Genomic DNA, 14,929 nt, shown 5'->3' with positions numbered 1-14,929 from the left:
GGGAGAATAGGCATTGAATCCTCATTTAGCAGATGAGGGAACTGAGGCATAGAGACGTGAAGTGACTTGTCCAAAGTCACACAGCAGGTAGAGCTGGGATTAGAACCCAGATCCTCTAATTCCCAGGCCTGGGCTCTTTCTACTAGGCCACACTGCTTCAGTGCAAATCCAAGAGCAATTGTGACACAGAAGGGAGAGAGCGTAAAGGAAGTGAGGGCCAAGTTGGGGAAGGCCTTTTGGAGATGTGATTTTAGTGAGGCAGAGGGTGAATGGGCAACCTTTGGAGGTTTTTGAGGAGTGGAGAGACGTGGGCTGAACGGTTTTGTAGAAATTTGATACGGGCAGCGGAGTGAAGTATGGACTGGAGTGGGAGAGACAGGAAGCAGGGAGGTCAGCAAGGAGGAGGATGCAGTAATCGAGGCAAGATAGAAGTGCTTGGTTAAACGTGGTAGCAGTTTGGATGGAGAGGAAAAGGTGGATTTTAGTGATGTTGTGAAGATAGGGTCGCCGGGATTTGGTGATGCCAAATATGGTGGTTGAATCAATCAATCAATCAATCATATTTATTGAGCACTTACTGTGTGCAGAGCACTGTACTACAAAGCACATTTTAAGCATGAGTTCCGAAGGGCTTTGAAGGTAGGGAGAGCTGTGATCTGGCAGATATAAAGGGGGAAGAAGTTCTAGCCAGAAGGAAGGGTGTAAGCAAGAGCAAGAGGCAGGAGAGATGAGAACAAGCTACAGTAAACTTGAGAGGAATGAAGAGTGTGAGCTGGGATATGTGGGAGAAGAGAAGGGGTAAGTAGGCAGCTACTGGAGTTTTTCGAGGAGTTGGGAAGATGTGTGCAGAAAAGCCATTTTAGAAAAAGGACCTGGGAGATAGAGGGAAGTATTGGCTGGAGAAGGGAGAGGATAGAGGCAGATTGATCATTCAGGAGATTGGTGCAGTAGTCAAGCTTAGATATTACAAGTACCTGGACCAGGCTGAGGGCTTTATATAACATTGTGTTTTCCAAAATGTCAATCAAGATCCCATTACCACTCTGCTTCAATTAACAGAAGCGTCTACTGGGCTTTCATCACGTATGATATATTTACTGATTTGAGATTTTACTACCTCACGGGGATATTGTGAGAAGAAAAATGAGATAATTGATGTGAAAGTGTTTTGGAAAAATAAAAGCGCTCGACCAATTTAAGGTATTATTCTTCAAGGTACTTAGCAAAGAAAAAATGATTGCCAAAAATATTTGTTCTGCCTTGCTATTCACGCTATTCCTCTCATTTTGATTGAGCTAATTATATTCAAATTGACACTGAGGATAGATTGCCTCAACTTAATTGATCTGGGTTTTTGGTTTTTTTAACCACAACAAATTTCTTGATTGTGCTAGTTGCTGTCTGAGAAAACTGGATTATCCACAGCTACCCCCACAAACTTCAGTTTTGTCAATAGTTTCGCCCTTTTTCCTTGAGAAACTTTTTTCCAGAGAGGCTAAAGAGTAGAATAATTGAGAGGATTTCAGCGACTGACTGTATTTATTACTATTGTTATTACTACTAAGAATAATTAATTATTAATAACAGTAATAATAATGATGATGTTGGGATTTGTTAGGTGCTTACTTTGTGCAAAGCACTGGGGAAGATATAGGATAATCAGACCAGTCACAGCCCCTGACCCACAAGGGGCTCACAAGGGTGGGGGAGAACAGGGATCTAATCTCCATTTTATAGATGAGGAAACTGAGGCACAGAGAATTTAAGTGATTTGTCCAAGGTCATACAGCAGGCAAGCGGTGGAGTCAGGATTAGAACTCAGGTCTCCTGACTCTCAGCCGAGCACTGTACTAAGTGCTGGGGCAGATACAAGATAATCAGATTGGACTCAATCCCTGTCCCATGTGAGACTCATAGTACCTCATAGAAGCAGTGTGGCTTAGTGGAAAGAGCACCAGCCTGGGAGTCAGAGGTTGTGAGTTCTAATTCCAGCTCCTCCACTTGTCAGCTGTGTGACTTTGGGCAAGTCACTTAACTTCTCTGTGCCTCAGTTTCCTCAGCTATAAAATGGGATTAAGACTGTGAGCCCCATGTGGGACAACCTGATAACCTTGTATCTACCCCAGTGCTTAGAATAGTGCTTGGCACATAGTAAACACTTAACAAAGATCATCATCATTATTATCATTATTATTGTTGTTATTATTATTACCTCCTCTCTCTCTCAGGAGAAATGTGTTTGCAGAGAAATGCCCAAAAGATGGGGTACCAGGAGGGAGATGGAGTGGGGGGAGGAAAAGGTCCTGGATAGTCTATAATCAGTCAATCCATCCATCAGTGGCATTTACTATCTGTAAGCTCATGTGGGCAAGGAATGTCTCTACCAACTCTGTTGTGAGATACTTTCCCAAGCACTTAATACAGTGCTCTGTATTCATTCAGAGCTCTTACTGTGTGCAGAGCAGTGTACTAAGCGCTTGGGAAGTACAACTCATCAACATATAGAGATGGTCCCTACCCAACAGTGGGCTCACAGTCTAGTAAGGGCTCAATAAATACCAGTGATTGATTGATTGAGTCCCTTGTGGGACAGGGCCTGTGTCCAATTTGATTAGCTTGTATCTACTCCAGAGCTTAGTACAGTGCTGGACACTTAGTAAATGTTTAACAAATATCATTATTATTATCATTATTATTCATTGAAATGAAATGAATTAGGTCTGGATGGGGAACTGCCTATTAAATTGCATCTATTATTCTGTCAAGAAAGTGCAATTGTTTAATCCAATATTTTAAATGCTAAAAAAAACCTAGTGGATGCGTTTTTAAAGTAGAGAATGGATTGAGAAGCAGCATGGCTCAGTGGAAAAAGCCCGGGCTTTGGAGTCAGAGGTCATGGGTTCAAATCCTAGCTCCGCCACTAGTCAGCTGTGTGACTTTGGGCAAGTCATTTAACTTCTCTGTGCCTCAGTTACCTCATCTGTAAAATGGGGATGAAGACTGGGAGCCCCCTGTAGGACAACCTAATCACCTTGTAACCTCCCCAGCACTTAGAACAGTGTTTTGCACATAGTAAGCGCTTAACAAATACCATTATTATTATTATTATTTATCACCCAAAAGGTAGGGATATCCACATCCACAAATAATTAGCCACATAATGATTTCAGATGCTGGATTGGCTAAATTATGAAACAATAATTAGATGGCTTACGATCGAAATCTGTCAAGGAGAAGTACTGTCATATCAAGCTGACAGACCAAGTTAATCTTCATGTTGATTGACTCATTTGATTTTATATCGCTATAATAATTTCATAAAACAGCAAGGAAGAATTTTCACAAATGGCCAAAGGGGGCAAAAAAATGCTAAATACTGGACAGGATTGATTTCCATTTGAAAGATGGAGAAAACACTGGTTTGAGAACGCCCAATAAATATTTTGTATTTGAATTATCTCCAATGTGGTTGGCTTTGAATTTCCCAATTATCAACAATCCTCAAAGATGCATTTTCAAAGCAGTTCCCAGAAGACTTTGATGCCAATGGAAATGCAATTTGCCGATTTTGGAGCTGGAGTCCATCTTTTTCAAATTCCTCTAAAAACAGATTCTACAGGCTTGTAAAATCGACTGGGTAATTGAGCTCCAATGCCAGATTGACTTTATGGACTAGTGAATCTGCCAGACATCCCCGGGAGGTCCCCATTAGTGTGGCCTTAAGTGTTTACTAAGTGTCAAGCACTGTACTAACCCCTGGGGTAGATCCAAGATAATCAGGTCCCACATGGGGCTCACAGTCTAAATAGGAGGGGGAACAGGTATTGATAATAATAATAATCATGGTATTTGTTAAGTGCTTACTATGTGCTAAGCACTGTACTAAGCGCTGGGGTAGATATAAGATAATCAGATCCCACATGGGGCTCACAATCTGAGTAGGAGGGAGAACAGGGATTGAATCCCCAGTTTGCAGATGAGGAAACTGAGGCCCAGAGAAGTCAGGTGACCTATCTTCTGCATTGCCTTTGCACTTGAATTTGCTCCCTTTATTTACCCCTCCCTCAGCCCCACAGCAATCCTGTCCATATTCATAATTCATCTATTCATATTAATGTCTTTCTCCCCCTCTGGATTGTAGGCTCCTTGTGGGCAGAGAGCGTGTCTCCCAACTCTGTTATACTGTACTATCCCAGCACTGAGTACAGTGCTCTGCCCACAGTAAGTGCTCAATAAATACGACTGATTAATTGACTTGTCCAAGGTCACACAGCAGCCAAGTGTACTATCCCAAGTGCTTAGTACAGTGCTCTGAGCACAGTGAGCACTCAATAAATACCATTGATTATTATTGGATTTATTAAGTGTTGCACTAGGTGCCAAGCACTGTGCTTAGTACTGGGGCAGACCCAAGACAATCAAATCAGGCCCAGTCCCCCCCTCATCTGGAGCTCACGATTTGAGAGGTAGGGCAGGTGGGGGGGGGGGTCTAAGCCCCATTTGACAGGTGGGGAAACTGAGACCCATAGAAGCTAGGTCATCACAGCTGACAGTGGCATGACTGGAATGAAAACCTGTGATTTATTGATTTGGAGCATGGAGGAGGGCAGAGGAGGAAGGGATCCGGCACTGGAGTGAAAAGAAGGGATTGGGAGAGATGCCCTGGGGGAAGATCTGGGGGCAGTTGGACATGACTGAGGTGACTGCTGGAACTCTCAGTTGGCTTGATGAAATTCAACCCACTAGAAAAGCAGCATGGTCTAGTGGATAGATCATGGGCCTGGAAGTCAGAAGGACCTGGGATCTAATCTCGGTACCACCACTTGTCTGCTGTGTGACCTTGGACAATTCACTTCACTTCTCTGGGCCTCAGTTACCTCCTTTATAAAATGGGGATAGAGGCTGTGAGCCTCATGTGGGACAGGGACTGTGTCCAACCCAATTTGCTTGTATTCACTCCAGCACTTAGTACCTGGCACATAGTAAGCACTTGACATATTCCACAGTTATCATTACTGGCTGAATGCTGACCACCATTCATCAAACCTTGTCCTCAGCTGAACAAAGCAGTTTCTCCCGACCAGGGTACCAACCATCCACATGTGGGGATAACATCTAAGGAGGGGAAACACCTTATCTATTGAAAGTCAGCAGGTGGGGTTCGAAAAGTCGAGATCCGAGAGAGAATTGGTTAAACCACTTTGCTCTTTGAAAGAGATGTTGGAAGCAAAACCTCTCATGTGCATAATCGCCCAGACTTAGCAACCATCTGGGGAGGGGAAACTAACACCCAGAAGATTGCCCGAGGAGCACAATATCTTAATAGGCATGAGAGACTGACTAAGAAGAAGGCCCCAGGCAGAGAGAGAAGATCACATAGAAGCATCGCTGGAGAGCTCAACTCAATTCGTTGGCAAAGGTATGTGTAAAGGGTTGAACAGAACCATCCTTGTTTAAGCGTATCCCTGACATGCCTTGGAGCAGCTGTTTGATTTAGGTACACATTAAGAGATACGTGTTTCCCAGCTGGCCTTTTCCATGGGGCTGTGTGGAGGAAAGAGGGTTTTAGGGGGAATTTTGCAGGAGAGGGCAATGTAGTTTTTCATCTGGTTTCATACATCCGGCTCCGCCACTTGTTCCCTTAGGCCTGGGAAACAACGTGTTCTGGTGGAAAGAGTCAGAGGACCTGGCTTCTAATTCTGGCTCCACCACTTGTCTGCTGTGTGACCTTTGGCAGGTCACTTAACTTCTCTGGGCCTCAGTTTCCTCATATGGAAAATGGGGATTGAGACTATGACATGGGACAGGGACTGTGTCCAGTCCAATTTGCTTGTGTACACCCCAGTGCTTAGTACAGTGCTTGGCACATAGTAAGGCTTAACAAATACCATACATTATTATTATTATGTGGGAGGGAGGATAGAACTGGGACAGGATAGGACATAAGACTGAGAGTCAGGAGGCTCAGGTTCTAGTCCCAGCTCTGCTACATATAAGATATGTACGGAATTGCTAGAGGGTTGTAAATACTTGCGTCCTAAGCAGCAATTGGAGGAGTAAAAGGAGGAGTAGTAAGCATCTTCAGCATTCCTTGGCCCTGTCCTAGCTCTGGCTGCAGGCTTCTGCTCTAAAAAATGGTCTCATTCTTAGCTGCAGGCCCCAAAAGACAAGCATCAGAAAGAACACTCAAGTTTAAGTATTTTCAGAAGCAGGGTGGCCTAGTGAGTGGAGCACGGGCCTGGGAGGCAGAATGACCTGGGTTCTAATTCTGGCTCTACAACTTGCCTGTTGGGTGACCTTGAGCAAGTCACTTCACTTCTCTGGGCCTCAGTTACCTCATCTGGAAAATGGGGATAAGGTCTGATAGCCCCATGTGGGACAGGGACCATGTCCAACCCAGTTAGCTTGTATCTACCCCAGCTCTTAGTACAGTGCCTGACACATAGTAAGCACTTAACAAATACCCCACACACACCACACAAAAAGTGGCAGTTGTGGGCTATAAGGCAGAGAGGTGAGAGATTCATCAGGAAAGACCACCTGGAGAAGATATGATTTCAGAAGGGCTTTGAAGATGGGAAGAGCCATGATTTTGGAACAGCAGTCTCCGGGAGCCAGATCGAAACTTGAGCACATTAAATGAAAGCCAACAACGGCAATCTTTTTGTTGGCATATTTGTCCATGATGTGCACTTGTCCCTGTAAACTGGCTGTGTGTAGATCTATATGGACAGAAAGGCACTAAATGAAGAGGTGAAAATGATACCAGACGCCAGAGGCAGAAGAATATTTCACTGAAAATGCATGTGGTGGTAATGCGCTGATAGGTGCTGACACCAAGGTAGGAACTGTGTTCAGAACTCCATATGTTCAACTAGGGTCTGATTGATTGGGGCAATTAAGTAGCGCCGATCAAGAGAACATGTTGATAATGAACTCAGCAAGACAGACCAGCTCCATCCATTGCCCTGCCAAAGGAAAATGAACTGAATCCCTTGGCACCTGGGATGTGGCACAAATCACAGACAGCAGTGTTCTCGAGTCTGTTATGGTTATGATTAGACAGAGGTAAACTGATCCAGCCGGGAGAGGTCTCTGATTTCAGATAAGCAGAGAACCACTCTTGCTAATTAAGCAGTCACTTTTGATGGCAGCTGAGGGAGGGCTTGCAATTAAACAGTCTCCCAGCTTGGTTTCAGGGTCGGTATCCAGTACAGGGTTAGGTTTCTCTACTGGAATTGAGGCACTCATGGTAGAGGTGTCTTCCTTTAGTAGCGGATATGAAAGTTAGCCCCTCACCGTACCTCGTTCTCGCCTGTCCCGCCATCGACCCCCGGCCCACGTCATCCCCCGGTCCTGGAATGCCCTCCCTCTGCCCATCCGCCAAGTTAGCTCTCTTCCTCCCTTCAAGGCCCTACTGAGAGTTCACCTACTCCAGGAGGCCTTCCCAGACTGAGCCCCTTCCTTCCTCTCCCCCTCGTCCCCCTCTCCATCCCCCCCATCTTACCTCCTTCCCTTCCCCACAGCACCTGTATATATGTATATATGTTTGTACATATTTATTACTCTATTAATTTATTTTACTTGTACATATCTATTCTATTTATTTTATTTTGTTAATATGCTTGGTTTTGTTCTCTGTCTCCCCCTTTTAGACTGTGAGCCCACTGTTGGGTAGGGACTGTCTCTATGTGTTGCCAACTTGTACTTCCCAAGCGCTTAGTACAGTGCTCTGCACACAGTAAGCGCTCAATAAATACGATTGATGATGATGATGATCTTCAGGATAGGGAAGGTAATGTCTCGGGTCCTGTGGGGTGCCTTAGGATCTTAGTTTCTAGTTGAGGGGACAGAAGTCTGAGGACTGGGACCGTCTCCGCCCTGCTGTCTGACACCATGGTAGACGAACCCTTCCCCTCACGGGAGCCTGGGTGAGGCAAAATCCCCCTCACAACCTCTGGAATGCTGGGAAGCTTGTGGCAGCTTGGCCCTTCCAGGAGCCATGAGGAGCTAGTCCAGCCACATTGCTCAGAATTTAGAAGTGATTCAGTACTTATCAATGCTGTCTTTTCTGTCCCCCAAAGGGATGGGAAACTGCCATCTCCTTAGGTTGAGGTGGAAGGGGGAAGGATAAGATTCCTAAAAAATGTTATAGGCAGCATTGGGGAGTAACTGTGTCTAGAGGCAGTGTGACCTAGTGGAAAGAGCCTGGCCCGGAGTCAGAGGACCTGGATTCTAATCCCGGCTTCTCCACTTCCTTACTATGTGACCTTGGGCAAGCCATTTAACTTCTCTACACCTCAGTCTCCTCATGTGTTAATGAGGACTAAATACCTATTCTCCATTGCCTTTAGATCACAAGCCCCCTGTAGGACAAAGACCCTATCCATTATGATTGTATTATACCTAGCCCAGTGTTTGGCACATAGTAAGTACTGTAGGGGTTCCTCAAGGGTCAGTTCTTGGTCCCCTTCTGTTCTCTATCTACACTCACTCCCCTGGTGAACCCATTCGCTCCCATGGCTTCAACTATCATCTCTATGCTGATGACACCCAAATCTACATCTCTGCCCCTGCTCTCTCTCCCTCTCTTCAGGATCGTGTCTACTCCTGTCTTCAAGACATCTCCATCTGGATGTCTGCCCGCCATCTAAAACTCAATATGTCCAAGACTGAACTCTTTATCTTCCCTCCCAAACCCTGCCCTCTCCCTGACTTTCCCATCACTGTAGATGGCACTACCATCCTTCCCGTCTCACAAGCCCGCAACCTTGGTGTTATCCTCGACTCTGCTCTCTTGTTCACCCCTCACATCCAGTCTGTCACCAAAAACTTCCGGTCTCACATCCGCAGCATCACCAAGATCCGCCCTTTCCTCTCCATCCAAACCGCTACCCTGCTGGTTCAATCTCTCATCCTATCCCGACTGGATTACTGCATCAGCCTCCTCTCTGATCTCCCATCCTCCTGTCTCTCCCCACTTCAATCTATACTTCACACAGCTGCCCAGATCATCTTTGTGCAGAAACGCTCTGGGCATGTTACTCCCCACCTCAAAATCTCCAGTGGCTACCACTCAACCTACGCATCAGGGAAAAACTCCTCACTCTCGGCTTCAAGGCTCTCCATCACCTCGCCCACTCCTACCTCACCTCCCTTCTTTCCTTCTACAGCCCAGCCTGCACCCTCTGCTCCTCTGCTGCTAACCTCCTCACTGTGCCTCGTTCTCGTCTGTCCTGCGATCGCCCCCCGGCCCACGTCCTCCCCCTGGCCTGGAATGCCTTCCCTCTGCACATCCATCAAGCTAGCTCTCTTCCTCCCTTCAAAGCCCTACTGATAGCTCACCTCCTCCAGGAGGCCTTCCCAGACTGAGCCCCCTCCTTCCTCTCCCCCTCCCCGTCCCTCCTGCCCTACCTCCTTCCCCTCACCACAGCACCTGTATATATATATATTTGTACAGATTTATTACTCTATTTTACTTGTACACATTTACTGTTCTATTTATTTTATTTTGTTAATATGTTTTGTTTTGTTGTCTGTCTCCCCCTTCTAGACTGTGAGCCCACTGTTGGGTAAGGACCGTCTCTATATGTTGCCAACTTGTACTTCCCAAGTGCTTAGTACAGTGCTCTGCACACAGTAAGCACTCAATAAATACAATTGAATGAATGAATGAATGAAAGTGCTTAACAAATACCACAATTATTATTCTTACAACTCTTTGGTGTGATGGGGTAGATCACTTAACCTCTCTGGACCTCAGTTTCCTCACCTTTAAAATGGGGAAAAAATGCATAGTCTCCCTCCGTCTTAGGTTGCAAGCCCTGTGGGATGGAGATTCTCTGTCTCGTATTCATTCATTCATTCAGTCGTATTTAGTCGTATTTATTGAGCGCTTACTGTGTGCAGAGCACTGTACTAAGCGCTTGGGAAGTACAAGTTGGCAACATATAGAGACGGTCCCTACCGAACAGTGGGCTCACAGTCTAGAAGACTCGTATCTATCTTAGGCATCAGCATATTGTAAGTACTTCATAAATATCATAATTACTATTGAGCAAAGTTTAGATGTGGTCCCTTGTCTCACCCAGACCTCACAATCAAGGTAGGGCAAGACAGCTTTTAGAAAAGAAAAAGAAATTATAGACAATGGACAGATAATAGGTACACTTAAAGCACTAGAAACCATAGCAAAAGTGGTAGAAATTGTGTGACTACGTATGTTCTTCAGTAGTATGTATTGAAAACCTAGTGTGTCACACAGTGTGCAAATGGAGACTCAACAATTGTATCAATTTAGCTGAACCAGATTACAAAAAAAAATTATAAGCCATGAGAGAGATGTTCTTTTGAAGACTGAGCCACAATACCCAAATATTTAGGGTCAAATTTTCCAAAACAGGCCCCTAAGATGTGCCAGGAAAATGTTCCCATGCTATAATAAACAGGCCACAGTGCATGCAAGCTATGCAGCTGTCTGCACAATCCTTCTGTCTGCACAAGGAAATGCCAATGTGCAACACCAAGGGCGGATTTTATAGGTGTGGGGTTTTCTTTCAAAACAATTTGACTCTTCCTTCAAGATTCACTTTCTACATTCTTTCTGAGTACAAAGACCTTTGTCTTGCCATTTCACAGGTGTGGAAAGATATATATATATATATATATATATAGAGAGAGAGAGAGAGAGAGAGAGAGAGAGAAGTCCCCATAGGAGTGTGAGAAGTGAGAGAAGCAGCATGGCCTAGTGGCAAGAGCACGAGCTTGGGAGTCAGAGGTCTTGGGTTCTAATGTGGGCTCTACCATTTGTCTGCTGTGTGACCTTGGGAAAGTCACTTAACTTCTCTGTGCCTTAATTACCTCATCTGTAAAATAATAATAATAATAATAATGATGGCATTTGTTAAGCGCTTACTATGTGCAAATCACTGTTCTAAGCGCTGAGGAGGATATAAGGTGATCAAGTTGTCCCATGTGGGGTTCACAGTCTTAGTCCCCATTTTACAGATGAGGTAACTGAGGCACAGAGAAGTTAAGTGACTTGCCCAAAGTCACACAGCTGACAGGTGGTGGAGCAGGAATTCAAATTCATGACCTCTGACTCCCAAGCCTGTGATCTTTCCACTGAGCCACGCTGCTTCTCAAATGGAGATTGAGACTGTGAGCCCTATGTGAGACAGGGACTGTGTCCAACCTGATTACCTTGTATCTACCCCAGTGCTTAGAACAGTGCTTGGCACATAGTAAGCACTTAAAATACCATTATTATTATTATTGTTATTAATAAAGAATCCATTCTGGGAGCTGGTGCAACTGGGCAAGTTCCTCAGTCTCTCTTCATCTGTATCTTCATTGATTTTTTTTTGCAAGAAAGGAAACACTCGATATATCTTGACTTCTCACTAGGGCCCTTTCAGATCGAGAAACCACTGGTACTTTTGCACTGAGTTCATGGCAGACTGGGAGAAGGGGAAGCGGCCAGAGTTGTGGGAGGAGTCCAGTTTTCTCCTTAAAAATCCTGCAATTCAAGAGGATTTATGGAACATTTACTGTGTCCAGAGGTTCAAAGCAGTCAATCAGCTTGCCCCAGTGCTCTGCACACAGTAAGTGCTCAATAAATACGATTGATTGATCCTGCGTCACCTCACTGATCTCCTTCTCCAGCCCAGCCTGCACACTCCACTCCTCTAGTGCCAGTTTACTCACTGTGCCCCGATCTCATCTACCTCGCTACCGACCCCTTACCCACATCCCCCCCCAGCCTGGAACTCCCTCCCGCTCCATAGACACCAGACCACCACTCTTTCCACCTTCAAAGCATTACTACAGTCACTTCTCCTCTGAGGCCTTCACCAATTAAGCCCTCTTTTTTCCCCCAGCTCGCTTTCCCTTCTGTGTCATCTATTCACTTGGATCTGTGACCTTTGGACATTTAATATTCACTCCAAACTCACGGCACTTGTGTACAAATATTTAAATTATATATTATAAATTATTTACTCATATTAATGTCCCTTACCCCCTGTAGACTGTAAACGTTTTATAGGCAAGGAACATGTCTGTTAATTCTGTTGTAGTGTACTCTCCCAAGAGCTTAGTACAGTGCTCTGTACATAGTAAGTAGTCAATAAGTACCACTGATTTCTAAGTGCTCAAGAGAGTACATTACATTTGGTAGACATGATCCCTGCCCTCAAGAAGTTTTTAATTTAGAGGGGTGATAGACACAGAAATGGATTCAAAGTAGGGGAAGCTAAAGATTGTGAGCCTCCCAAAGGACAGGGACCCTGTAATTCTTACTTGTGTATTCTCTCCCAGAGCTCAGTACAGTGCTCTGCACACAGTAAGTGCTTAGTAAATACTATTACTACTACTACAGATAAGTTATGTGGGGACAGGGGGAGGGGGTGAGTACCCTGATGGTTGGGGAGGTGAGGATGCAAATGCAGAGATGATGCAGAAAGGAGGGAATTAGGGTGGGAAGATGGGAGATTAATCTGGGGAAGGATGGTCGGGAAGGAGTGAGAGGAACAGTGGAATTGGGAAGTCATCATGGATTGGCCAAACTAAGCTGGCTAACTTCCAGATCTCCCATGAGGACTTAGTAAATCAGTTGTATTTATTGAGCATTTACTGTGTGCAGAGCACTCTACTGAGCACTTGGGAGAGTCCAGAGTTGGTAGACACATTCCCTGCCCACATTGAGTTTATAGTCAGCACTTAGTATGGTGCCTCAACGTTTAGTACAGTGCTTGGCACACAGTAAGTGTGTAACAAATGCCACAGTTATTATTATTAGTGGAAAATGGAATTTGTTAAGCACATACTGTGTGTCAAGCACTGTTCTGAGTGCTGGGGTAGATACAAGTTAATCAGCTCAGAGATTGTCCCTGTCCCACATGGGGCTCAGAGTCTAAGTAGGAGAGAGAACAGGTATTGTAACCCCCATTTTGCAGTTGAGGAAACTGAGGCACAGAGAAGTTAAAAGACTTGCCCAAGGTCACAGAGCAGTCAAACAGCGGAGCCAGGATTAGAACCCAGGTCCTCTGGCTTCTGGGCCCGTGCTCTTTCCACTAGACCACCCTCCCTCCCTACTCATATCCTCTAGATATGACTCGGAAGGGGCACCAGTGGTTTGGAGGAAGGTTAAAACAAAGAGGTTGGAGGACATCTGAATTTCATGGAGGCATGATTAATCATTTCACCCTTGACCACCAAAGAAAAACTTAAACCAGAGAAAAACAATTGTCTGATTCAGGAAACGCATGACTGCAAAGAGATTTATAAGGCAAAATCAAAGGCTCAGAGAAGACTTCTAATTCCAGCTTCCTAAACTACGGAAGCCAGATGAGACTCTCTCCTGTTTTAACGATTGACCTCCAGAGGAAACCACAAACTACCCCAGGAACTTAATTCACTGAAGAGCCCTAATGCACAGAAAATCTTTCTTCTATAAGAGAACTATGTATAGAAATTATATATTATAAATTATTTATTTATATTAATGGCTGTCTCCCCCTCTGGACTGTAAATGTGGGCAGGGAATATGTTTACCAACTCCGTTATTATTGTGCTCTCCCAAATACTTAGTGTGGTGTTCTGCACATAGTAAGTGCTCAATAAATACAACTGATTGATTCATAATACAGTGCCTGGCACATAGTAAGCACTTAACAAGCACCATTAAAATATGTATATATATATATATATATATATATTTATCTATATTTCCATATAGATATATAGCTATATATATAGATAGAGATACATATGTATGGTCCAGCCCAGTGGCCAGGCCTTAGTTGGCATGATAGTAATAATAATAATAATGATAGTATTTGTTAAGTGCTTACTATGTTCCAGACAAGCAAATCAAGTTTGACACAGTTCCTGTCCCACATGGGGCTCACAGTCTCAATCCCCATTTTACAGATGAGGTAACTGAGGCCCTCCCCTCTCAGGGTCGCACCTGGAGAGTTTCCAGTACTCTACCAGTCTCAGCTATGGGAGGGAGTGTCAAGCAGAGGCCTACCCATTCCATTCCTAGCTTGGGCAATAGCTAGAGAGTGGAAGGCAATCTGCTACAAGTCAAAACTCACCGATGCTGGGCAGCAGCGGCATGCGAGAGAGTCAAGGGCAGAGACTTGAGTTTACTGCGCGGAAGGCAGCAATCGTAAACCACTTCCATATTTTTACCAAAATATCTCTATGCATACACTACCAGAACGATTGTAGATGGAGAACGGGGCGTTCTGGGAGACATGTGTCCGTGGTGTTGCTATGGGGTCGGAAATGACTCAACAGCATAAGACAAGACAAGAACTGAGGCCCAGAAAAGTGAAGGTCACACAGCCGACAAGGGGCAGAACCATGACCTCCTGACTCCCAGTCCCGTGCTCTTTCCAGTCCCATGCTCTATCTACTAGACCACACTGCTTCGTCAGAGCCCAGTGGAGGAAAGGTGAGACTCTGGATCCAGAAGTTGCCCCTTCCTCTTGCTCCATCCTCTGTGGTGAGGCTGGGGATAGAGTAGGGACTGTGTGGAGCATTTTCTCTGTTCCTATGAGAGCCATGGAAAGACTGGGATAAAATGGACAACGTAGCAGGGGAGTGAAGTGTGGAGGGAGGAGGACATAAAACTTGTGTGCAAAACCAGGGCTTCTTCTCTGTTGAGACATGAGCAGGATGGAGATCCAGATTTTTCCAGGATGTTGCTCACCTCTCCTCTTCTCTCAAATCCTGGATTTGTGTTACATGCCTTGCTTTTCTTTGCTACCACTACAATGTGTGTTTACTGGTTCAATATAAGTTTCCCTTAAATTCAGTAGTGGCTAGAGTGTGGGCCTGGGAGTCAGAAGGTCATGGGTTCTAATCCCTGCTCTACCGCTTGTCTGCTGTGTGATCTTGGGCAGGTCACTTTACTTCTCTG

At 44.9% G+C, this 14,929-nt stretch overlaps 1 non-coding gene across 1 annotated transcript; it reads left to right on the top strand.

The window, feature by feature from the left end:
• Window positions 1-13,951: 13,951 nt before the first annotated feature.
• Window positions 13,952-14,089, top strand: LOC119948626. The gene has a single exon (XR_005457010.1). It is a non-coding gene; the product is annotated as a small nucleolar RNA SNORA7 (small nucleolar RNA).
• The last annotated feature ends 840 nt before the right edge of the window (window positions 14,090-14,929 follow it).

Source organism: Tachyglossus aculeatus, chromosome X4 (assembly GCF_015852505.1).
Source record: "Tachyglossus aculeatus isolate mTacAcu1 chromosome X4, mTacAcu1.pri, whole genome shotgun sequence".
Classification (NCBI taxonomy): domain Eukaryota; kingdom Metazoa; phylum Chordata; class Mammalia; order Monotremata; family Tachyglossidae; genus Tachyglossus; species Tachyglossus aculeatus.
This window is presented reverse-complemented; position numbering and strand designations above follow the sequence as displayed.